This window comes from Coenobita brevimanus, chromosome 92, assembly GCF_032717465.1.
Source record: "Coenobita brevimanus isolate Jiangsu-jjx chromosome 92, ASM3271746v2, whole genome shotgun sequence".
In the NCBI taxonomy this organism is placed as follows: domain Eukaryota; kingdom Metazoa; phylum Arthropoda; class Malacostraca; order Decapoda; family Coenobitidae; genus Coenobita; species Coenobita brevimanus.
The window spans coordinates 18,711,689-18,736,615 of NC_137045.1; the positions used below are offsets into that span (position 1 = coordinate 18,711,689).

Here is a 24,927-nt window from a genome sequence, read left to right on the forward strand (position 1 = left end):
GACATGGAGGTGATTTGTTTGTGGCCACGCCTTACAGGATTTAAGCGTCTGGCAATAAATAGACAGACAGATATTAAATAAACATGAAGCCACCTTAAGAAGCAATCCAGGCGAAGGACCACATCTGGGTAACTGAACACGTATTAGTAATATGGCTAACTATACTGTTTTTACTCTAACTTTTCCTATAACTGCATTTTCTCCACTTCAGTGCTAAGTTGTAACAATAGGCTAACAGTGAAATATGAAGTTAGTCAGAGAAGAGGTGCTACAGAAGGGATGAAGAGCCGCAGTATTATCTTTCTCTGCCACTGAGCTTCGCGAAATAAGCTTCTAAAGGACGAAAATCTGGGCCAAGTTGGAGTAAAAAGAGTATAGTGCAGTTCATGGCCATGGACCCAGGTGGCCTTAATCATGGGGATAGCACAGAATTATACATTTTCCAGCTCGTCTCTTGAAATTAGCTCAGGTACACAATGTTCTATAATCAGTGAAAAAATCGCTGGCTAACATAATTGTTTACATATCACAAAAGCGTAATTGGCCAACAATTCTCCTCTTCAAGATATTTATTTTTTCTCCACATCAGTACACCAGGCACAGCAGCACAGAGCCACGTGGATCAAGGATTAACAGTATTTTTTGGTCAGGTGTCAATGTACATCGGTGAGTGACCCGCGACAGAATTGTGGTGGGGTGTTGGGTCTGTCTGCTGTAGTGACAGAGTAATGGCGGTGTTCCAGGCCTAGTCATTATTTAATTTACCTGAAACACATTTACGGCTATCCACCGCATAAGAGTCATAAGGAAGAAAACCACTGGATATCTGAAGAGGGGACTTTCTTCGGTCTCCACCTCCCTGTGATCTCATAGTCAGTAGAGCACCTGCTTCTCGTTCGAAAACCCAGAGTTCAAGAAACTGGTTCCTTCATAACAACAGTCCCCTTGACGACCAGTCCTAAGCCAGTGTGGTGTGTTATGGGTTACTTCTTCTAAGAAGAGAAGTTCGGTACTGAAGTAGACCAGTCATGGACTGACCATGACCATAATACACCTCATTACGCTATGGGAAACAGGGAGAGGATGCTGCTGATGATGACAAATGGTGTAAATAATGGAGGTACTGGCGATGAGCAGTGACGGTAGGAGTGGTACAGTCAGGAAAATAAGTTCGCCAAATAAGTTCGCACGTACCGTCGCAGCCACCAAATGGTTAGTGGTACTAGCTTCGATGCTGCAGACTTGTTAGTGCCAGGGTTCAAATCACGATGCAGGCAGCTAGTGCCAGGCGACTCAGGTGTCCATCCTCCCATTGTAGGTTTTTAGATACAATGAGTTCCTAGTGTACACTCCAGGGGAGGCAACTGTGGTGACCTGGAGTTTACAGTGCCTTGTATAACATGACTGTACAAAATAACCCACTATACTCGTATGGCCAAATGCCCAAGTTATGGAGATAACAATGCAGCTACGCGCCTCATGGCTACTGCCTCCACCTTTACCTTTAACTACTTACTGCCTTTTCCTGAATAACCCTACTAAGCTGGGAGATGTTCAGCATGTTTGTCTGCCCATACGATGATTCTCCATGATAAGATGCACCAGGGAGGAAAGTAACGTACACGACCTAAGTGTGAACCAGATGCAGTGAAATGTTAGAACTGATGTTCTTAACTGTACCTGTTCTTAACTGTACTGTTTTGTTGCTCTGACAGAGAGGAACTGCAGTACGGGAATAGACAACCATTTCCACCTGGATGTACCTCTGGGTCTGGTATATGTGATGTGCTGTATCAGCTACGCGAAGACTACACAATGTAACATTACTATATGTAATGTAAGGTATGGACTATAATTTACGTGGTTTACATGTCTCATACGGGTGCTGACAAGGAGCCCACAGGTAGTGGCGCTGTGCACTCTGGGTGGCGCTGAGCAGCTGTAGGTTCCACCTGGGAGTCAAACAGTTCCCTTCACTTTGTAGTGGGAAGGACCCTGGTCCGACCCTGGCAAGGCGTGGTCTACAAGGGGACGCTGGTTCCCTCAACGGCATACGTATTGTGTTGCACCTGTAGGATTGCCCTATAGATGCAAATCTACCTGTGGTAGATGGATCTGCGCGGCTAGAGAAACTGAGGTTCAGTAACATCATCATCATCATTAACAACTTTCACATATAGAGAACGTTACCATGTCTGTTTGCATGAGAATGGGAACTGTCTGTAACGTACTTGTACCACATCCAAAATACTACACCACACTTAAACCATATCACACTTGTGCGCCACCACGCTTAAACATTACCACACTTGCAGTGGTAAAAGCACACCATATCTAAGTCTTCCAGTTCGAAGGTTCTCCTAAGCTGAAACCAATAGTCTCGATATTTGTTCTATCTGTCAGCTAATCCTTTGTACCAATAGAAGCGAGGAGACCTGGGGCTAGGCGACCCATTCCAGACACTGAAAACCAGAGTGACCAGTTGCACACCCTTGATCAGCAGCTCCTTCGATTCTTCTTGTATCTTCTAGACAGCCTCAAATCTCCGCCACCTCATTCTCATTTTCAGTTTGGGTTACAAAAGAAGTCACTGGGGGCTAAACCTAGCAAGCAGGGGATGGGGGACCACTGCCATATTGTTTCCGTCAAAAACTTCCACAAATAATGTGCCAGCACGTCCTGGGGGTGCTGGAACCACTCCCCTGTGCACCATTTGTCTGACGGTGGTAATAAGAAACTTTAGTAAGCCTACGTGCTCATATAGCTAAAATCCAGGAACTTTTAGGTAGTCCCTCGTGTGTGTGTGTGTGTGTGTGTGTGTGTGTGTGTGTGTGTGTGTGTGTGTGTGTGTGTGTGTGTGTGTGTAACTCCAGGCCTGAGTTTTAATTCCCCCAGGAAATGATGAAGGTAGAAGTTTGTGGCCTTGATTAATTAATAAAATGTACTTAATTAACGATAGTCGTTAACTCCAACTTTTAATGCTAATTATACTGTATATTTACCAACTTGCTTAGTGCTTACCTCCCCGAAATGATTTTTTAAAATTAATCTCCTTATCTCCCCACAATCTCACTTAGCTTTGGAGAGACTTTATGCATTGGAAAGGATACGCTCAGTCTTCACTGACCCCTTCAATGCGACTGGGTGTTTTCAAAGTTGAATATATATATATATATATATATATATATATATATATATATATATATATATATATATATATATATATATATATATATATATAATAGATGGATGGGTAGATAGATAGATCCACAGACCCATAGATCCATATACATAATGTTTATATAATATATATATATATATATATATATATATATATATATATATATATATATATATATATATATATTAGCAGCAGTCATTGTAAGTCCACTGCTGAACAAAGGCCTCCCCCAACCTTCGCCACGAATTCCTTGACTGAGTCAACTTCTGCCACGTTCTGCCTGCAAACCTCTCATCTCATCCCTGAACCTACTGTCTTGCCTTTTTCTGCTACGCTTACAATCTTGGAGTCCAATCAGTCAGCCTCTTGCTCCATCGGCTATCCCTTATTCTTGCTATATGACCTGCCCACAGCCATTTGTGCTCTTTTATAACCTTTATAATGTCTTTGACTTTAGTCTGCTCTTTCACCAAAGTTGATATTTTCCTGTCTCTCACAAATATTCCCAACACTGACCTTTCCATTGCTCTATAAGAACGGATTAGTTTATTTTCCATCGATTTTGTCAGTTTCCAGGTCTCAAAGCCGTACGTCATAGCTGGGATTATACATCCGTTATAATACTTTTCATTTCATACATACTGGCAAGATACTTTTCATTATGTCTCTATGTTCACCGAAAGATTTGCATCTAATTGTAATGCGTCTTTTTATTTCGCTCTCATGGTCTTATGTGTATATTATATATATATATATATATATATATATATATATATATATATATATATATATATATATATATATATATATATATATATTCATTTTGGAGAAACACACATTTCACATGCGTACATAATTATGTGGAAAGTTTTTTACTTCCAGCCGGGAATCGAACCCGAGACCTCTGGACAGAAGTCAGACACCGTTAACACTACACCACGGTGTGATAAAGGCCAAGCCACCCGAATTCTATGAAAAACCAGGTAATTCGGTTTTATAGATAGATAGATAAATACAGATCCACACATATGAACGTTGTATTGAATGAAACCTAAGATAGCTAACGGAAATGTAGTGAACAACCACAGGTAAAGATAAATGCAGAAAATATAAACATACAAAACAGTTGACTGACATGAACAGGATAACCAATTGCATGAATGGAAACCAACCGTCAGACAAACAAGCACAAATGAACCGTGCAAAAAGAGACAGACAAATCAGACCCCCCCCTCCAAAAAAAAAGTATTGTCTGGAAAATAAAAACGTTACCAATGCGAGGCGAGGTTAACATAGTCTACAAAACTGATGGGTAGGTGATTGGACTGCCTCCCTTGTGATAAAATGTGCTCCAGAACCTTACAAAATGATGGTGAGGATGTTGATGATGCCGCTGCTGTTGACGAGGTTGATGAAAATTGAATTCCCACTCCCTAAAGATTCTCTCATCATGCTCACCATCACAGCCACCATCCCCCATCACCACCATTACGCAACCATCAATAATACCCCCATCATCACAACTACCACTCCATCACCACCATTACCACAACCATCAATATAACCCCCATCATCACAGTTACCACTCTATCACCACCATTACCACAACCACCACCATTACCACTCCCATCATCACCATCACAGCCACCATCCCCCATCACCACCATTACACAACCATCAATAATACCCCCTTCATCACAGCTACCACTCCATCACCACCATTACTACAATCACCACAATTACCACTCCCATCATCACCATCCCAACAAAACCATCACCACCAGTACCGCAAGATGAGGAGCCTACGCGTGGTGGTTCTGTGTACCCTGGGCGGAGCAGCTGTGGCGTTCACCCCGGGAGCCAAATCTCCTCATATTTCCCTGCACCTCACCGTGGGAAGGACCCTCATCCGAATCTGTTGAGGCTGACACAAGGGGGTGCCGGACCCCTACAAGGTTTAAGCACCTGTAGGGCGACCCCACAGAAGTAATTTCTTAACTGTGGTCGGCGGGTCTGCTCAGCCAGACAGACTACGTTAAACAATAACAACAATTCCCACCACCACAACAACAACTACCAAAATCATGACCATCTTTTACTACAACTGCGACAGACACCATCACCAACACAACTACCACTGCAGATTTCATCCTCTCTCCCAAACAACTGTATTAGATTTAAGAAAAAAGTACAGAAAATGATCCACAAAATTTACCTGACTTCACACACACACACACACACACACACACACACACACACACACACACACACACACACACACACACACACACACCTATTTTACTCCGGGCCTCAGTTTTAATTCCTCCAGGTAATGATGAAAGTAAAAGTTTGTGGCCTTGATTACTTAAAACGTACGTAATTAACAAAAATAGTTTACTCCAACTTTTAATATCAATTAAATGTTTCCCAACTTGTTCAGTGCTTACCTCCTCACAATGAGTACTATTATTATTTTATTTAAGCTCGTCATCTCTCCACAATCTGTCACAGCTTAGGAGAGACTTTACGAACTGAAAGGATTACATTCAGCCATCATCATTAACCCATTCACTACGAGAGGGTATTTGTAAAGTTGAATAAATACTCTGACGTCATCAATAAAATACCTTCTCAGGCTGAAAGAGTGAATGAAACATGTGTGTATTTAGTGTATTGCTTTGTGTAGTTAGTCACTGTCTGTGTATGAGCTTCAGCGGATAATTGGATTGATGCTTAAAATAGATGCGTATGTCAGTGTGTGTATGTATGTAATGAAGTAAGCAATATATATATATATATATATATATATATATATATATATATATATATATATATATATATATATATATGTATAGTGTGTTTGTGTGTGTGTGTGTGTGTGTGTAGGGCGGGGCTGAGCGTGGCAGCTGTGACTGAGGACGGGGCTTCTGGGTAAACTGGGTCTCACACACACACACACACACACACACACACACACACACACACACACACACACACACACACACACACACCTAAGCTGCAGTATACATGAAACGGCTTCATCACAGCCAAGGTGACAAAAATGAGGTAAGGAGATAAAGAGGTTAGAAGAATGGAGGTCAGACAGAAACTTAAGGAAGGAGGGAAGGAGGTGGAGGAGAAAGAGGGGAGACACGGACTGGAGTGGGAGGAAGTGCTGGCGACCCAAAGATTAAAGATTATATATATACTGTATATATATATATATATATATATATATATATATATATATATATATATATATATATATATATATATATACATATATATATATATATATATATATATATATATATATATATATATATATATATATATATATATATATATATAAATATATAAAATTTTTGAGAGAGAGAGAGAGAGAGAGAGAGAGAGAGAGAGAGAGAGAGACAGCCTAGGCAACTGAGGATCCCAAAGACATCAAAAGCTTCTGGAAACGAAGGAGGAGAGAGATAATACGGAAAATGAGTGGGGGGAGAGAGAGAGAGAGAGAGAGAGAGACGCATTATGAACAGACTTACAATATTAATAAAAAGAAGTAAGAGATAAGAAGAGAAAAAGAAACAGGAGAGATGAGTTATGCTAAGGGAAACATTATTACATGGATGAAAGGTAAACAGAAAATGAGAAAGGATAGATATGAGCAGTTTTAACCCTCTGTCAATATTTCCTTCAGCTGTAACAATGGTCTAGCGGTATCTTCAGTAAAATATTGATGTGTATTAGTACGAGAGAAAAGGATAGTTGGGATTTTTTTTTACCTTCTCTTGGCTGAAAAATCACTTGGCGTTATCCCGAATTAAATACCCCTATGCATCAACAAAAGGCTTAGAAGAAGTATTTGGAATAAAGGAGATGTATAGCAAGGAACGGTTATTTATCTTCCAGCAAAGACAAGATCGATGAGAAAGATTATCCTTAGTGAAATTTGGGCAACTGAAGTAGTGGTATCCCTGTGGGGTTTTGTTACTCTTCAGTCTGAATGAATTACTGGAACTGTCATCCAAAAACTCTTTAGGCCAAAACCTTTTCATAATGGTGAATGTTGATATATCTATGTACAGTTTTACGCATGTGTCTTCGGAGGTGGCAACAGGAAGGCTGCATGACCAATGATGACAAAGGGAGCATATGTAGTTTATACTCGAACACAATTGCGCGTTTTCTTTAACGTCAGAGAAGTCCATAATAACTTTAAGCTCGGCTGATGGCTCAGATTGGAGGGTAGATTTAACTCATAACCAAAGAGACTTATTCCTACCTCATAACTAAGGCTTTTTTAATTTAATGCAGTTATGACAAAGTATTAAAGTTGTGGGAGTCAGTCCTATTCATTAGGTGAAAAATGAACAGACAGCAACATGACATTCATTTGGTACAATATAGTTTGTGGTTATGTCAAATACCTGACTACTACAGATGGATGTCAAGATAACAGGTGTCTCTCTCTCTCTCTCTCTCTCTCTCTCTCTCTCTCTCACACACACACACACACACACACACAGTTCGCGCCTCGCTCAGGTTGCGAAAAGTTTCACTGACGAAGTGGGTGGTTACTGTCCCCCTTGAGCAAAGGGGACGGGTGCGGGCGTGTGTGAAGCTCACAGCCTTGCCCATAGATCGGACTATATGAGCTCTCAGCTCTATTCCGGAAGGGTAAAAGCTGACGATCACGACCATCAGGTGATCCTGACCTACCCGATGAATTACATGGGATGACTGAAGTGCGACCTCTTTGTAGATCTCATCGACTGACACATGCAGTCAAGTCATTAGTCCTTTCATGATCGAGGCTATTGTAATATTCTGCTCCAGCTGATGTCATACGATGTTATTTACCTGAGTGAGTATAAGTGCCTGAGAGTGTTAAGAAGAATAACATCTGGTAGGCGGAGGTGACCAACATTCACTCACAGTCAGGTGACTCTGGATTGTGACAAGCCAAACGATCTTGTAGGTCAGGACACCACTTCTTACCTGAGTCGTCAGAACAAAACCAAGTGGACGCATGGTAGTCTAGTGGGTCAAGGCGCACCCACCTGATGTAGCCAATATGGGGACACATTCGAGGGATGGATGGAGTTAGCTGCTCACATATTACCGCCCAGGGGTAGCGCCTGATTACTCTCACCTAAGACTAGCCTAGCACCGTGGTAACCTACGCTCCTCATTGAGTAATAAAGTACCGAACGATAAGTACAAGACTGACACGAAGAAAAATTGATTAAATCTGATAAAGAAAAATAAAGAAGTGGTAATATGCATATTTGTATACTCTGTCCATTTTAATTTGGCCTAAAATTTCCCTCTTTCAATACAGAATGTTGAGGCCAAACAAGAAATTACTGGTATGAATAGCTGACATATAAATATTACTGTTACAGGATTGTTACAAGAATGGGTTTAGTCCGCAACGTGAGACAGGATGAGCCAGGCCAGTACGAGTCAGTTTAAGTCATATATCATCACTGAGGCTAGGCAGGGCACAGTTAGAGGTGAGGCATCAGCTAGATTGAACATTACCTCTCTCTCTCTCTCTCTCTCTCTCACACACACACACACACACACACACACACAGATTCTCTTATATAACATCTGTAATATATATCCCGCTGCTGGAGTACAAGAGAGAGAGAGAGAGAGAGAGAGAGAGAGAGAGAGAGAGAGAGAGAGAGAGAGAGAGGTGGGGTTATAAATCTACAGTCCGATGTCTATTACATTACTGATGCCACAAACAGACGATTTTATTCAGAAAAAAATGGTAATAGATGTGGTGGTGGTGGTAGCTATGTTGATGATGGTGGTGGTGGTGGTGGTAGCGATGGTGGTGGTGGTAGCTGTGGTGGTGGTATTGATGGTACCTGTGATGGAGGTGGTGGTGGTAGCTGTGATGATGATGGTGGTGGTGGTTGTAGCTGTGATAGTGATGGTGGTGGTGGTGGTAGTAGCTGTTGTGGTGGTGATGGTGATGGTGGTGGTAGTCGTGGTGGTGGTGTTAACGGTTGATGTCATGGTGGTGGTGGTGGTGGTAGCTGTCATGGTGGTGGTGATGGTGGTGGTGGTAGTTGTGGTGGTGGTGTTGATGGTACCCGTGATGGTGGTGGTGAGGGTAGCTTTTCAGACACGGCTCTCATTTAAGCAAGTGCCCAGATGACAGCATTTGCTCCAAAGCCAAGTGTGGTTCAGAGATAGCTCTAATTTGGATAAGTGCTGAGCGGCCCGGCAGGATCGCGAAGCTCTTCTTAAATATATGACGTTAGATACGATGAAGTGCTTTGTAAAGGACGGAGAGCCGCTGTATTGTCATATTCTGCCAGTGAGAAGTCTCCGCCAATTTATGTCGATTGAACTATAGTTGATTTTGTGTGATGTGTGACGAGAATGTATCAAGAAGCTGAGTGGTGCAATGCTACACTTTGCCGCCACTGTTATCTATCCTGAGAAGCAGGATGGTATCATTTTCTGCAACCCGCCCTATACCGTTGCGCGAGATTCATCGTGTGTGTGTGTGTGTGTGTGTGTGTGTGTGTGTGTGTGTGTGTGTGTGTGTGTGTGTGTGTGTGTGTGTGTGTGTGTGTGTGTGTGTGTGTGTGTGTGTGTGTGTGTGTGTGTGTGTGTGTGTGTGTGTGTGTGTGTGTGTGTGTGTGTGTGTGTGGACTAAAACTCCTCGTAGGCTGTTTGATGGATTTTTGAATGAAACTTCCCAGGTGAGTTAGTTTGGTTTGGGGAGAGGTTTTCCATTATATTTAATTTTGCATACATGATTTTTAGGGGGGGTCAGCCTTCCTCACTAAATAGAAATTCTTTAGAAATAATAAAATGGAGGATATGGTTTCATATCTTCGTGCATGTTGTACAATGGACTCTCATCCGCAATGCGATAAATGGGGAGCATGACCCCGGGAATGATTCCTGGGGGAGTCGGCCCCCCTCCCAAAAAAGTAATCCGATCAGAAATAGCGGAAAGTAAGCGCACTGACTTCAACGAAACTTTTCAGATCAGTTAGTCTGGTTCTTTAATGTCTTCCATCAAGTAGTTTTTCATCATTATTTTTAGGGGGATTAGCCCCCTCGCCAAATAAAACTTCTCAAAAGTAGTAACAGGACGGAAGATATGGCTCTGATATCTTAGTACATGTAGTACAGTGGACTCTCATCTGTAATGCGATCCTAGGTGAGCGTGAACCTTCCGCCAATGATTCCTGGGGAGTTAAGCCCCCCTCCTGAAAATAACAGTTATCAGAAGCAGGGGTGTGAGCACATGGATTTCAAAGATATCGGCATATATATCGCAGGATTGGGTATGCAGACTGTTTTCTCTGAAAGCACAAGAAGAAACTGCACATCTATTTTATTCATAACAAATTATCTTCGAAGGACGAAATCTCTACATAAAAATATATATGAATTAAAATTTCATGCAAGTGTCATACAAGGTCACGAGGACATTTTTAACACTTTCATTATGACTGTCAGTTTCTTGGTCTCAACCTACTGCATTTGTTCTTTCTTTTTCTCGTCCCCTCTCTACTTTCATTCCGCCAAACACTTTTTCAACTTAGTGCCAAAGGATTTTTTCACGTTCTCTCGACTTTCTTAAAATATACGATTGTTACTGCAAGACGATTCTACTGAGGTTTGGGGAGACTTGTGGTAGTGACAAATAGAATGGGACTGAATGAGCAAAACAGAGTAAATGAAGAGGAGGAGGAGGAGGAGGAGGAGGAGGAGGAGAAGGAGGAAGAGGAGGAGCAGGAGGAGGAGGAGGAGCAGGAAAAGGAGGAGGAGCAGGAGGAGGAGGAGGAGGAAGGGTAGGAGAAGAAGATGAACAAGTACAGGAACAAGTACGAGATGAAAAACAAGACGGGCCAAATCAACAGGGGTGAGGGGAGTGACATCAATCAAGGTGGGAACGGCACGACAGGTTTATAATGACGTGGGAAGGTAATAAGCTAGGTGTACGCCATTAATTACAGGTAGATTCTTTGGGGACAGGTGGGGCTGGAGGAGGGAGAGGAGAGTCAGATTGGGATGATATCAGTGAGAGAGAGAGAGAGAGAGAGAGAGAGAGAGAGAGAGAGAGGTGGGGGTGGCAGGGATGGAATAAGTGAGTGAGTGAGGGAGACAGGGGAAGGGGGAGAAGAGAATGAATAAAGAAAGAGACAAGGAAAGGGAGTAAAGGGAGGGAGGGAGAAATGGAGGGAGAGGAAAGCAGGCAGGGAGGAAAAGAAGCGTGAAGGAAAGATGAAGGGTAGTGGGAAAGAGGAAATGAGGAGTGACGAGAGAAAAGTGGGAGAGAAGGAGGGGGGAAGGAAGGAAGAGGAGAGGCAGGGAAGGGGCAGGGAACATGGAAGGCGAGCTACAGAACGCGGAGGAAACGGAGGGAGAGGGAAGAGGGAAGAAGTGGAGGGGAAGGGAACAAGACGGCAGGGAAAAGGGAGTGACCTGAGAGGGAGGGAGGGAGAGAAGGAGGAAGGGAAGGATGAATGAAGTGGGAGACGGACGGAAGGGGAAGTGAAGTGGGAGGGAGGGACGGAAGAGTATAAAGGAAGAGGAACAACACCACATCTGTTGGTCCTTCCCCGGCATTTTTATCTCAAGTCATGGCTCTAATATGTGTATCAGAAATCAAAGACAAGGATAGTAAAGTTAAAAGCGCTCCTCCCTCGGCCAGCACTCTATCCGAAGCACCAAAGAATAGTGGAAATACCATCGTGTGCCAAAGAAAAGCTTACATAGAAAATTACATAGGAAAGGACGTATTAAAATGATGTTCAAAAAATTATGCTCCATACGATCCTGATATGTAAAATGAAAAAGATTATTAGGATGAGGCCAAAAAGATCTTGCGAGTACAAAGCAATCTTGCACTGTTATTCTCTCCTCCGTGTTCTGAATGGGGGAAAAATATAGAGTTTTGTCATATCTCACTATTTAAGGAGAACTTGGTCAGGATAATGATGATGATGAATGTTTTTTTTATGAATGTCTATGTGAGTGGCTAAATGTTATCATCATTGAGAGAGAGAGAGAGAGAGAGAGAGAGAGAGAGAGAGAGAGAGAGAGAGAGAGAGGAAGTGGGCGGTACAAGTGAAGAGTGACATGACAATCTGCAGCAGAGCATAGCGAGTTGTATTTTTAGCAAGAGAGAGAGAGAGAGAGAGAGAGAGAGAGATGAGAGGGTCAAAGGAAGTAATCAGGAGCGAGGTGAAGGAAAGTGAAATGAAGTGAAGATAATTGAAATATGTGAAATGAAGAGAAGTGTGGAGAGGTGAAGTGAAATGAAACGCGGTGAAGGCTGTGAAGTGAACCGAAGAGATGTGAAAGGAAATGAAGAGAGGTGAAGTAAAGTGAAGCGATGTGAGGTGAAGTGAACAGATATGAGAGGAAATGTGAGATGACAGAGGTAAAGAAGATAGGAAAGAAGGGACGAGATATAAAGAGAGAGAGAGAGAGAGAGAGAGATGCACTTCAGTGAGGGAGGCTATGAGACCGGTCTCTTCCGGTTTTGATCGGTCCAGTTCCCGTGGCTATTCTGGCGATACATATTAGGACGGTCAGGACTGGTCGAATGCAATCCTGCCCTGGAGGTTGGACAGCCTTAGCCTATTCCTGTTCACAAGGCTGCGAGGTGGCACTGGGCAACAAAGACGGCCACCAGCGACCCGTGTCCAGGGGTAAACACCTGATACGGGAAAGATGGCAGACGGAAGTAAAAGATTAATACTTTTAAAACTCTAATTTCGCATAAAGGACAGCCAGCACTGACATGGGAAAGAGATGTTAATGTAGATGCTATGTTGAAACCTAAACTGAAAATATCAATTAATAATGGGTGAATTAGTGAGATAATGGCAGAACAGAAATGCAAAATTTGTGCATCTTAATGGCTTATCATAAGGTACTGTCGGCAATTACAACTATTTCACAGTAATGATTTCTTCTGGACTAGTACTGCAATTTTGTCTCTGGTTATTACCTCCGCCAAATGAACTGGAGTAGGTTACGTATGCATCCCCGTTTGTATATTTGTTTGTGTACAACAATAATCAAAATAAAGAGATATTGAAGAATTTCAATGAAATTTTGTGGGTATGTGGGTCATGGGGCAAGGAAGAATTTACTTAATTTTGGTGATGATCTAAGTTCGAGACCCAGTTCAGGACTGTGTTTTGTTTGTTTGTCCACAAGATATCTCTAAGTTGCTGATGGATTTCAATGAAATTTTGTGGGTATCTGGGTGAGCTGATTAAATTTTGGTGGTGACCTGAGTTGTCAGGCATACGCGTTGGCGGAGGCATGCGCTCTCTGAATGCTGTTTTATTGGTTACAATTCTGTTTCCACTGAAAAGGTAAGGTGCACGTTTGTTTCACTTCAAGGCGTAATAAGAACCCAGTATCATGATACTGATCGTGACACTGGTGAGTTATCGCATATTTTAATTTATATATAATAGAAACAAGTAATCAGAACGATATTTATATTGATTTATCATCATCCACTTGCTGATTTGTTCAAGGGTCTGTACACTCGACCCTCCAGCCAACAGGAGCAGCATTATGGAAGATACTGACCTAAAAATCCATTCTTGCGAGCATCTAGGAGGTCTAGGAACACAGACTGGTCTTGACTGGTCAAATAAAAAAAAAAAAAAAAAAAAGGGTCTCATGAACATGCGGCTTGAATGAAAAAGAAATGTGTCACATTCTCCCTCACCCACAAGAAAAAGAGATAGTAAGGAAGTCCTCTCTCTCTCTCTCTCTCTCTCTCTCTCTCTTTCGCAAGAAAGGAGATAGTGAGAAAGAGAGCTAGCACACTCGCCCGTCAATCACCATCCTCACTACACCCCAAGACTCCAACAAGATTACAAAGGCAGCATAAGAAAAGTCTCCATCTCTAGTTCCTCCCACGATGGCTCAGGTAGAGAGGAAAGGAGAGGAGAAGAGAGGAGGAGGAGGAGGAGGAGGGAGTGAAGAAAGGAGAGAAGGTGTAGAGAAAAGAAAAAGGAAAGAAAACTGATGAGAACAAAACAGAACAAAAAGGAGAACAAAGAGACAAGAAGGAAAGAAATGTCAAGACGAGGGAAGAGAAGACATAAAATGTCAAGGAGAGTAAGAGAGAGAGAGAGAGAGAGAGAGAGAGAGAGAGAGAAACTAGCACACTTTCTCACTCATCCGTCAACCAGGATCCCAACTTCTCCCCCTGACACAACAAATCAACGAAAGAGCACGCCAAGAAAAATGTGGTCCTTGCCTCCCTCGACGATTTCTTAGGAAGGGTGGGCATAAAAATAGCAGGGATAAATGTCATGGGCTATTTTGGTCTGGGGTGAAGGTTGCATTGACAGCGAAGTGTGTTGGGGGAGGGGGGGGGGCAGGAGAAGGATGGTTGTGGTGATGTGTGTGGTGCGTCACGGGAGGGAAAGGAGGGAGGGGAGGATGTTGATGTCGCGGGGGAGAAGGTGGAGGGGTGGAGAGGAGAGATTTGTCATGCGAAGAGGGGGAGATGGAAGGGGAGAAAGATGGTGTGTCATGAGAGAAAGGGGAGGAGGAGAAGAAAGAAGGGATCAAGAGAAGATGGGAGGGAGGGATCTGTGTGTTATGAGAGAGGGGGAAGAGAATGTATACGTAATGACGATAGAGGAAGGAGAGAGAGTGATGTACGCGAGGCAGAGGGGAGAGAGGAGGGGAGGAAAAGAAAAGGATATCGTCGGAGAGATGAGGAAGGGGACTGAGACAGGTTAGTTATGAAAGCAGTGGGGAGAGAAAACGCAGAAGACAGATGGGGTTATGAGAGAGGAGGCGAAAGGGGAGGGTCTGTCATGAGGGGGAAGGGGTAGAGTAATGATTTTATGAGAGAGAGGGATGGAGGGAGTTGAAGAGGGAGAGTTGGAGGGAGTTAGTGGGGGAAAAGTGGGGGAGTGAGAAGGGGGAGGGATGGAGGGAAATGAGAACAAAAGAAGTAGGACTAGTGAGAGTGGGAGGGATGGAGAGAGTGAAAGGGGAAGGATGGAAGGGAGTGCGAGTAGGGGGGGGAGGGGATAGTGAGAGTGGGAAGTATGTAGGGGGAAAGAAAGGGGGAGAGGTAGAGAGGAGTGAGAACGGGAGGGAGGCAGGAACTGAGAGTGGAGAAGGAGAAGAGTGAGGGAAGAGTTCTGCTGCAAGATGAAGGAAGGGACAATCCGCTTTTAGGAGGATGAGAGAACAGGGATATCGTCAATAAAGGGAGCGAAAAGAGAGCGAATATGTCAGAAGCCAGAGTGGGGTAAGAGGTGTTGTTAAGAGCAGTGGGGTGAGGGGTGTTGCTAAGGACAGTGGGGTGAGAGGTGTTGGTAAGGGCAGTGGGGTGAGGGGTGTTGGTAAGGGCAGTGGGGTGAGGGGTGTTGTCATGGAGGGGTGAGATTAAAGGGTTGTCAGCGGTGGAGGGTGTGTGGATGGTGACAGAAGTAGATGATCGTCTCAGGAGGATGGAAAGAAGATAAAGCTTTGTGAGATGGGGTGAACCGAACTGACAGAGTGGATGAGAGAGAGAGAGAGAGAGAGAGAGAGAGAGAGAGAGAGAGAGAGAGAGAGAGAGAGAGAGAGAGAGAGAGAGAGAGAGAGAGAGAGAGAGAGAGAGAGAGAGAGAGAGAGAGATTTTTATCAGGAAGAAAGGGAAATCGAGAGAGGAACTCATGAGGAGGATAGGAAATGGGAGAGGGGGGAAATGTAAAGAGGAAAAAAGGGAAATGATGATAAGGGATGTCAAGATGAAAGTACAAACGAGTACAAAGGAAAGCTAACAGCACCAGACCTATTCGTCCTTTGGTGGCTGTTTGGTATAAGGGAGGTTGTAAGTATCAAAAGTATTCTATCAGTTAAAGTCAAGGATTGAGAAGCAGGAAGGTTCCCCCCAAACCCCCCATGTGCAGGAGTGGAGGGGTGAGGTGCTAGGAGCGGACAGAGGGAGGCAGGGATATTGGAGGGAGGGAGGGAGGGAATGTGTGTGAGGGGCTGCCATGAGAGAGAACATCAATATCCAGTCACCCTCACCCCACCAGCAGGGGAATCTATACTGGACTGAATACTCAACAATCCATCGTACTAAGAATATTCTGACTCATGCCCATACTCACCACCGGATGTACTGTATTTATAAAGCACTCTCTCTGCCTCTTCAACCACAGAACTTCATTTTATTTTATTCTTGCCGTCTGCATTTTTTTGGGGGGGAGGGGGGGGAGGAGGTTACAGAGGAGAATTGACAAAGTAAGGTACATGATAAACCTTTCACCGACCCCTTCACTACAAAAGATCTCCCCTACGAAAAATGAAATAATCTGGAGGTAGATGAATAAACCAACAGCCTACCTCGTCAGTTCCAAGAAATACTGTAAAATAACTGTTAAGATAAACGCCTCCATTGCAGTGAATTATCAGCCGAAACAATTCTGGTAGTGGCCTTTTTTTGGGGGGCTTCAGTATCGATTACAGTTTGGTTGTCCAGTGTTTGGTAGCTGTATGAGTAAAGATACAGGAATATATATGTAATTTTTTATGTACCTCAGGCCAAGGAAAATTTATGAACACGTCCTAGAGAGACCAATACTCACCCAGGGAACAGCATCTCTCCCATGACAGTAATCCCTATAACCCAATTAGTATCACTGGCCACAAGACTATCGGAGCACAATCAGCGTGAAACATTTGGGGCCACAGAACGGTCACTGAAATATTAGTATCCGATCTACCACACGTTAGTATCCCTGATGTCGGGAGGTGTCATACATCGCCAATTAGTAATATCCTCTTGCAAACATATAGCAAATGTTATGTTTATATTAACAATGTTCATACACAACGAGACTCTGGTAATGTACGCAGTTGTTCGAATGTTTTCAGTAGGAATCGGACCCACTGTACACCGATACTTGTACACATTCACCCCATTAGTACGCCTTCACATCACTAGTTCTTTCACCCCTGTAGTACACCCTCACCCCATCTGTACACCTTCACCCCACTACTACACATTCATCCCATTAAAACACCTTTGTTCCATTATCATATATTCACTACATTAGTATACCTTCATCCCATTATCAAGACAGTTTGTCTCATGCCAAGACTGGACGCTCCGCAAGGCATTTCTAACCGCAAAAATATTCTCCTTCGAAGATAAACCCATTCTCGTTCGACAGCACATTATATCCCTATACGTTTATCACATTTCACTTCCTTCAACAAACCATATCACGATATTACTGGATTATTATGAATGCTGTTAGTGCTCGCAGGTGATGTTACAGAACAGCCATTTCTGCAACATGATTCAACACTTCTGGTGCATGAAATGATATTAACTTACAATGATTTTTACAGTGGAGCCAACATGAAATTTGCTCCCTTGTTCTCTCACTTAAGTATAATTCATAACCTTGATATACTGTATACGAGAATATTCTCTTTTACCTTCCTACTTGATCCCTTCATCCAATCTTTATGTCAGTTTATCCTCTCTTTCTTCCCTCATCATTCCTTCCTTGCTTCTTCCCGTTCGTCTACACTTCACATCCTCTCCCTCACCACTCAAGACAGCCAGAAGGAGTTAAAAAGAGAGGTAAGGTTTGCAAAGAAAACATCCCCACAAAACTGTAGCCATAAATAACACCGAGGGTTTCAAAAACGTCAGGAAAAGCTCAGTTCCCGGAAAGCAATAGCAGACATGAAGGTGGGCGTCTAAAGGGAAGGGAGTCAATTAAGCGCCACAGCCAGAAACTCCCTTGATTTAAAGGATGATTAAACCAGGACACTCCAAGTACCTGAAGCGTAAAAATTGTGGATCTCAAAAATAATCTGGGGTTAGTTTAAAGGTCTGGAATTATCTCTGCTTGTGTAAGTGATCGAGGACCGTATGCTCGTCGCTCAAAGAGGCTCCCTGACACCTCTTCCTAAGCGATTTAGTTTTGGGTACGGATGGTAAGTATAAATTCGTACGTTATTCATGAAGAGTATGGTGATATTAAAATGAATTAATAGCACAGATGAGGACAGTAAGGTGCAATAGCAAAATAAATCGCTTAGGAAGAAGTGTTAGGAAGCTTTCTTAACCGACGAAAATACGGGCCGTAGACGTTACCTAACAGCGAAATTATGAGTAACTGTTATAAATGTCCAGTCAATTTGGGACTACTTTTACTGTGACAGAAGTTGGCTATGCGTGTTGGCTCCTAGACTCCTGTGAAATAAAGTGTACGAATTCCGAGATGCTACTGAGAAAACTCTAAATAGCAGAGAAGTTCCTTCATATCTTCAAACTAATTAAGACAGCGAAAAATCAGACTGCAAACTTTTATTTTTTTGTCCTCGAAATTCGAACTTTGGCTTTTAATTTCGGCAAACGTCACATGCTTTTTGCTCCACGAAGCCCACAGCGCAGCAAACAGGTTTAACCTCTTCAGTCCCATTAGTCTTTACCCTCCGTCTGACAAAGTCAGAGGAGGGTGTTGTTATCACTGGGATCAACAGGTGTCTGTTTGCAGAGTTGGGCGGCAGAGCAGCAAGGCGGCTGGCCGGGCATAGAGATTTCGTTTCTGGGCCAGAACTCAGAAAGTATTCATAATAGAGTCATGAAATTTCACATACTTATGTGTCTTGTGTTGAACTAGTGCCTAATGATAGGTTGAATGCTGTGTCTTAAGTAGCTTTTTGGAAAAAAAAAAAAAAAAAAAAAAAACAGTTTCCGGACTAGGACTCAGAAAGTAATACAGGTACAGACTTCAAACTCTCCAGGAATATTTGTTAATATGCCTCCTGGTGCCTTTTGGTAGTTAGAATGCCATGAGATTATATAATGTTATGAAACTGCAAAAATACATAAAACTGAATATTTCAATGCATTTGTCTATCAAAGGTTTGCAACTATTACACCTAGGAGGTAGAAATTGTACATGATGAATGATTATATGAATACCGTATCTAATTATGTATGAAATTTCATGACTGTAACTATTATGTAATTAAAAAAATTGCTGCCTAAATGAAATAGCAGGAGTCATAATTTCATCAGATCTGCTCGTATGTTCATTATCACTATAGATAATCTACTGAAATTTTTAAGTTTTAATGTCTCTGTGTGATACAGAGATGGGGAGGGGGGTGAGGACCGGTATGCGTTTGGTTACGTGTGCAGGAAGGTGGGGGTATGTGCATGGTCAAATGGAGGGTTGCAACGGCTTAGCGTTGCCTATGTATTTTTATTCCTATTAACTCTACGCAATTTTACTGTACTTAGGAAAGGTACCTCGTAGTGAAGGGGTTAATATAGGTTATATCTTACCTCAACAGTTCAAAAAGTCTTCCTTAAGCAGAATAAAATCGCCTGGAAAAGGTACGAAAAAAAAAAAATCAGTATTGCGTCATTGTAGTGAAGGGGCTACAAGTAAGAGTAATTCGGTGAACGATGTGCTAGAGTTGTTTGGATCTAACTGTGTAAATTTCATTCCAGTTAATGCCAGACAGTTTTATACTGCTGAGGCGGACCCACCGTAAACAAAGAATTAGCCTCTAGACCTAATATATATATATATATATATATATATATATATATATATATATATATATATATATATATATATATACTGCTTTAAGCATAAACTGCAACACTTGGTGAAAGCACGACGTATTTACACCTGTGTTAAGTATTCAGCTAATGAAGAATTTATTACGAAGGATGTGCTTAGTTATTCAGAGCCACAGCTTCAATCCTGGCTGCTGTTTTGGAAAGTGCCATTCTAAGCTCATCGTCCACAAAGCATAGCACGAAGTTTTCCTTTGCTAAAGCATAAAACAGAACCTATGCCCAAATAGCTATGCTGGAATTCTGTTAACCTCTTTATGGTCGGGACACCTTTATTAATGAACTCCAGCCAGACGATTATAATCAGCTGACTGGGCTATAGGAACTTGAAAGAGTCATCAACTCTCTCCTGGGTAAGGCAGTGCTTTTATTTTATTTCAGCCCAGGCCAGACGATGATATTCAGTCGAGTGTCACATTAGCCTGTGCGTAAAAAGTTCTGTAACAGTCATACTGACAACTAAGTGGCATCCATGGCTGATATGAAATCATGATAAGCCAATGGTAGAGTATCGTAAGCATCCCGAGGAGGTGGGTCTTTTAAAAAAATCTGCAACTTTCCTTTGACGCTGACAGAGACTAAGTGCACATCCAGAGTGAATGGCTTACACCTGAATTTTGATTTATTTTTTCTTCTATTTCTGGAAATCTAGGAAGCTACACTTAATATCTTGGCTCAGGGAATATACACAGTGAAAGATGTCAGTGATGGAAATGACAACACAAATAACTTCAATGACTCTCGCATATCTAAGTTCAGGAGTCCCTGTGCTAAGGAGTGATTGCGTATTTTCCCGAAGTGAGGGAGTCAGATATGGCCTTCAGTAATCCTCTCCTCACTAATATGTCTTCTTTAGTGATGAATTTGTTGTAGCAAGAACAAAACTGATGTAAATGTATTTAAAGGAGAGAAGGTGAAGGTAAATGGTGTAGCAGTGGAGGACCAGAAGTTAACCCAGTTACGCTGGTGGGAGAGGCAGGGAGTGAGAGGCAGGGAGTGAGAGAGGCAGGGAGTGAGAGAGGCAGGGAGGGAGTGGGGCAGGGAGGGAGTGGGGCAGGGTGTGTGAGAGGAGCGGAGTGAGAGGCGCTAGGAGGGAGGTGACATGACCTGCACTTACACCTCTTAGGCCGGCTTAGAGAATTTCTCTCTCCCTCTCTCTCTCATTCCCTGCCCCCCCTTCCCCCCTGTTTCTCTCTCTTTCTCTCTCCCTCTCTCATTCCCTGCCCCTCCCCCACTCTCTCTCTCTCTCTCTCTCTCTCTCTCTCTCTCAGTATGTGTGTGTGTGTGTGTGTGTGTGTGTGTGTGTGTGTGTGTGTGTGTGTGTGTGTGTGTGTGTGTGTGTGTGTGTGTGCTAATCGAGGACTGTAAACGTGTGTTAGTACGTGTATATGAATGCATGCAGGGCTGGAGTCGTATAATATTAACAAGTGGAACGCTCCGATTTGATAACCAAATTGTGAGCAGGGGCACCAGGTCACATCACTGGCCTGTATTTACACGAGGGAATATTGCTACATGGCATAGAGAAGACTGGTCCATCTTCATTTATACTGCATATTCTCACTAACATTTATCGATAACACTTTTTTATTCTACGTGGCAATCATGGTACACCGATATTGTGAGATGTCGGCTTAGGATCGTATAAAAAGCCACTACAATTTATCAGCGAACAAAGATCTGGAAGAAATTAGGCTCATAAACTAAGGCTGGAATTACACTGGGAATCCCGGGAAGAAATGGCATAGCTTTGGGAAATGATTGATGGCGGAATTCTAAACAAAAAATGTGTTCTCAATATTATTCCAAATCTCCATTGTTACGGAGCTACAATTACCGATGGCTTTATGGGTGATTTATAAGGGAGATAATTTTCGTCCAACAGGTCACCATTAACTTCAGATCCGTAATAACTGAGATTTGGCTCTATGCTGATATAACATTTTTTTTTTTTTCCTCAGGATTCCTTCGCGTATCATTTCCCAAAGTCATGCCATTTCCTCCCGTGACACCCTGTATAAACTGGATGACACAGTACTTCGATACGTGTACTGTGAGGTGTCGGCAATAATGATAATATAAATTCACTGTAATATAATATCACCGTACAGACATATGGAAGAAAATGCTCCTACAAAGTGAAGCTGTGTTAAGTGTGAAGATACACAAGTTTCTGTCTGACTTGGACCTTGAAGTATGGCCCAAACCGTGGCTGATCCTTTGTGACAAGTTGGATGAGTTGGGCGGGAAGGAGACACAGGATAGTTTTAATTCTTTACACTCTCCAAAGTACACAAATGGGTTCTATGTAGCCCGAAACGTTAGAGAAGATAAAGAATTCACTCTGTCCTCTATACCCCTCCCACCACCTGGCCCAAACATTTCTACCTTCATAATAAACACAGTTTTAATTACACTCTCTTCACCTTAATCTTGCACGGATTATCGTGTCTTTAGCTTATTTTCCGCAGGTCAGTGGCAAAGAAAGACGATACTACCATTCTACAGCCTTTTCATAGCACTTCTTCGTGATCAGCATCATACTCTAGCAGTAATCTATTGCAACGACTCAGCATTCAACATGGCAAGATGGAAAATTAAGCCACGTTAGAGTAAATGCAATACAGTATAGGCATAATTTCATCCATTGACACAACTCATGGCTCTGTGAAATAAACACCCATTATGTTTCTTAAGCAAAAAAACAGCTCATTTCCGCCGCGACATGAAAACTGGAGGAACGACACCACCAGGAACGCACTCAAATATGGGAACGCCAGGAACGAGCCAATAATAAAAGTTAACAACCGATACACCCCATGTGCCAGTTCGTTCTGCTTCACTTCAAGACCTCCATATATGCATGTGTGTGTGTGTGTGTGTGTGTGTGTGTGTGTGTGTGTGTGTGTGTGTGTGTGTGTGTGTGTGTGATGAGCACTGCTGGTATCTAGATGGATTTATGCATATGAAAGTAATGTGCATGTATGATAACCACTACAGAAGTCCATGTGTGGGTATACGTATGCATAAGCGTGTGTGCTATTTGATGAAAGTGAGTAGTCGTGCCAGATGCTGATGTGTATATGTGTGTCTGTGACAATTTGTGTACATTAAGTTGACCACTCCACCAGTAGGACTATGTATGCATGTACCTCCGTCTCTCTCTCTCTCTCTCTCTCTCTCTCTCTCTCTCTCTCCATAAATCAGAGTGAGGGAGGAAGCGATGTGGACAAACAGACACAGAGAAAAAACTAAATATAGGCGGAAGAACAGTATATAAACAAATCTGGGGCGCCGGGAAATCTAATAAATAGCACAAGCCTGACCACCTCACAGACTAAAAACACGACGGCAAAAGTAGGGTAAAGAGTTGGTGGTAAACTGGTGGAGATGGAGGCGACGGACGGGAATATGATGGTGAGTGGTGGTGGAGGGAAGTTAAGGGGGGAGGGAAGTTACGGGTGGAGGGGAGAGGGAGGGAGAAGGAGACGAGAGGGGATAAAAATGAGCCAGAGGCGGGGAGAGGGGGGGGGAACGGTGTGTGTGTGTGTGTGTGTGTGTGTGTGTGTGTGTGTGTGTGTGTGTGTGTGTGTGTGTGTGTGTGTGTGTGTGTGTGTGTGTGTGTGTGTGTGTGTGTGAGAGAGAGAGAGAGAGAAAGAGAGAGAGAGAGAGAGAGAGAGAGAGAGGCAATAAAAGAGTAAGAAGGTAGCAAATAAAGGAAGAAGAGGGCCAGAAGGTTGGGGAGGGGGGGGTGAGACTGAAAGAAGGGGATAGAGGAGAGAGGGGCAATGAGAAGCAGGCGATATGGAAGCTTGAAAAGGGTCTGGGGGAGCCAGAAGAGGAACAAGCAGGGGTGGGGAGTGGGGGAGAGGATAATGGGAGGAGGAGAGAGGGGAGCAGAGCCTGTGTCCGGAGTGGGAAGACATTGACCTGATTCATGCTCGACGCTGACCTAGTTCTGGGTCGACGCTTGACCTGGTTTGCCTGGGTCACCGATATTTTGTTTCCCCGGGTATTAAGCCGCCATAGCTTTATTAGAGGGGGACTTGAACTGCTTAGTTAATGTGCCGGGTCGACGCAGCATAATGGCAATAACCGCACCTCAAGGGAACTCTCATCTATTTTCCGCTTGAATGAAATAAGTGGATACGTTTAAGCGATGCAGAGCTGGTATGTGAGTCCTCCTCTGGGCAACTCTTTTTTTTTTTTTTTTTTTTTCAGTCTGCAGTGTGAAGGGTAAGGTTTTACACATGAATCAGGCATACAGCAGCTACGTACCATAATGAGCTTATGTCGTGTAAGCAGCGAGAATCTGAGGGCAAAGTAGAGAGGAGAAAGGATAGGGATCTACTCTCAGACTGTATAACTGGATGACAGTACTAACAGTGTGGGTGTATACAGGGGTATGGAACCATAAATTACAAGAGTTCCATACACCAATATGAGTTACAGTGCACTGAAAAATCCGCCTTAAATTTCACATCTCACTACAGATGTGTAAAGAAAAACAGTCAAGTACAGCTGCCAACATTTACGCATGTCTTTCCTTACCGTCACATCAAACAGCTCCCAGCAACATACCATACCTATTACTCATCCAAAGTGAACATCCAATTTCTCTAACAGATGTCGTGCAGGGACGGGCATACATTCTCATCCTTCCGAATCCTATCGGCTTTACGGTCACGGTTACTGCTCAAGAAAGGACCTGTGCGAGAGCGGACATCACAAGGGAGAAATTAGAAGGCTCTCGCTACGCCGGCACCCATGGAATCCTGTGACGTCTTTTATTGATATATTTGTGCTATTTCCACACAATTATATACACAATATGTGTGTGTGTGTGTGTGTGTGTGTGTGTGTGTGTGTGTGTGTGTGTGTGTGTGTGTGTGTGTGTGTGTGTGTGTGTGTGTGTGAGAGAGAGAGAGAGAGAGAGAGAGAGAGGATTTAGCTATATCCTTCACTAATCTCTCTACTCATAAAGGTGGTTCCTGAGTCAAATAAAATCGTATAATGTTAATCTGATTAGAATGAAAAGTCGTCCTCATACTTACTGTGTTTAAAACGAATTATTCTATTCAGTTTCTATTCAGTGAGGAAGGATCAG

General features: G+C 43.0%; 1 protein-coding gene across 1 annotated transcript in view; it reads right to left on the reverse strand.

Annotated features, from left to right (window-relative positions):
• LOC145412110 (uncharacterized) overlaps positions 1-24,927 on the reverse strand; it is an 81,179-nt gene that overhangs the window by 43,652 nt on the left and 12,600 nt on the right. The window lies entirely within an intron of this gene.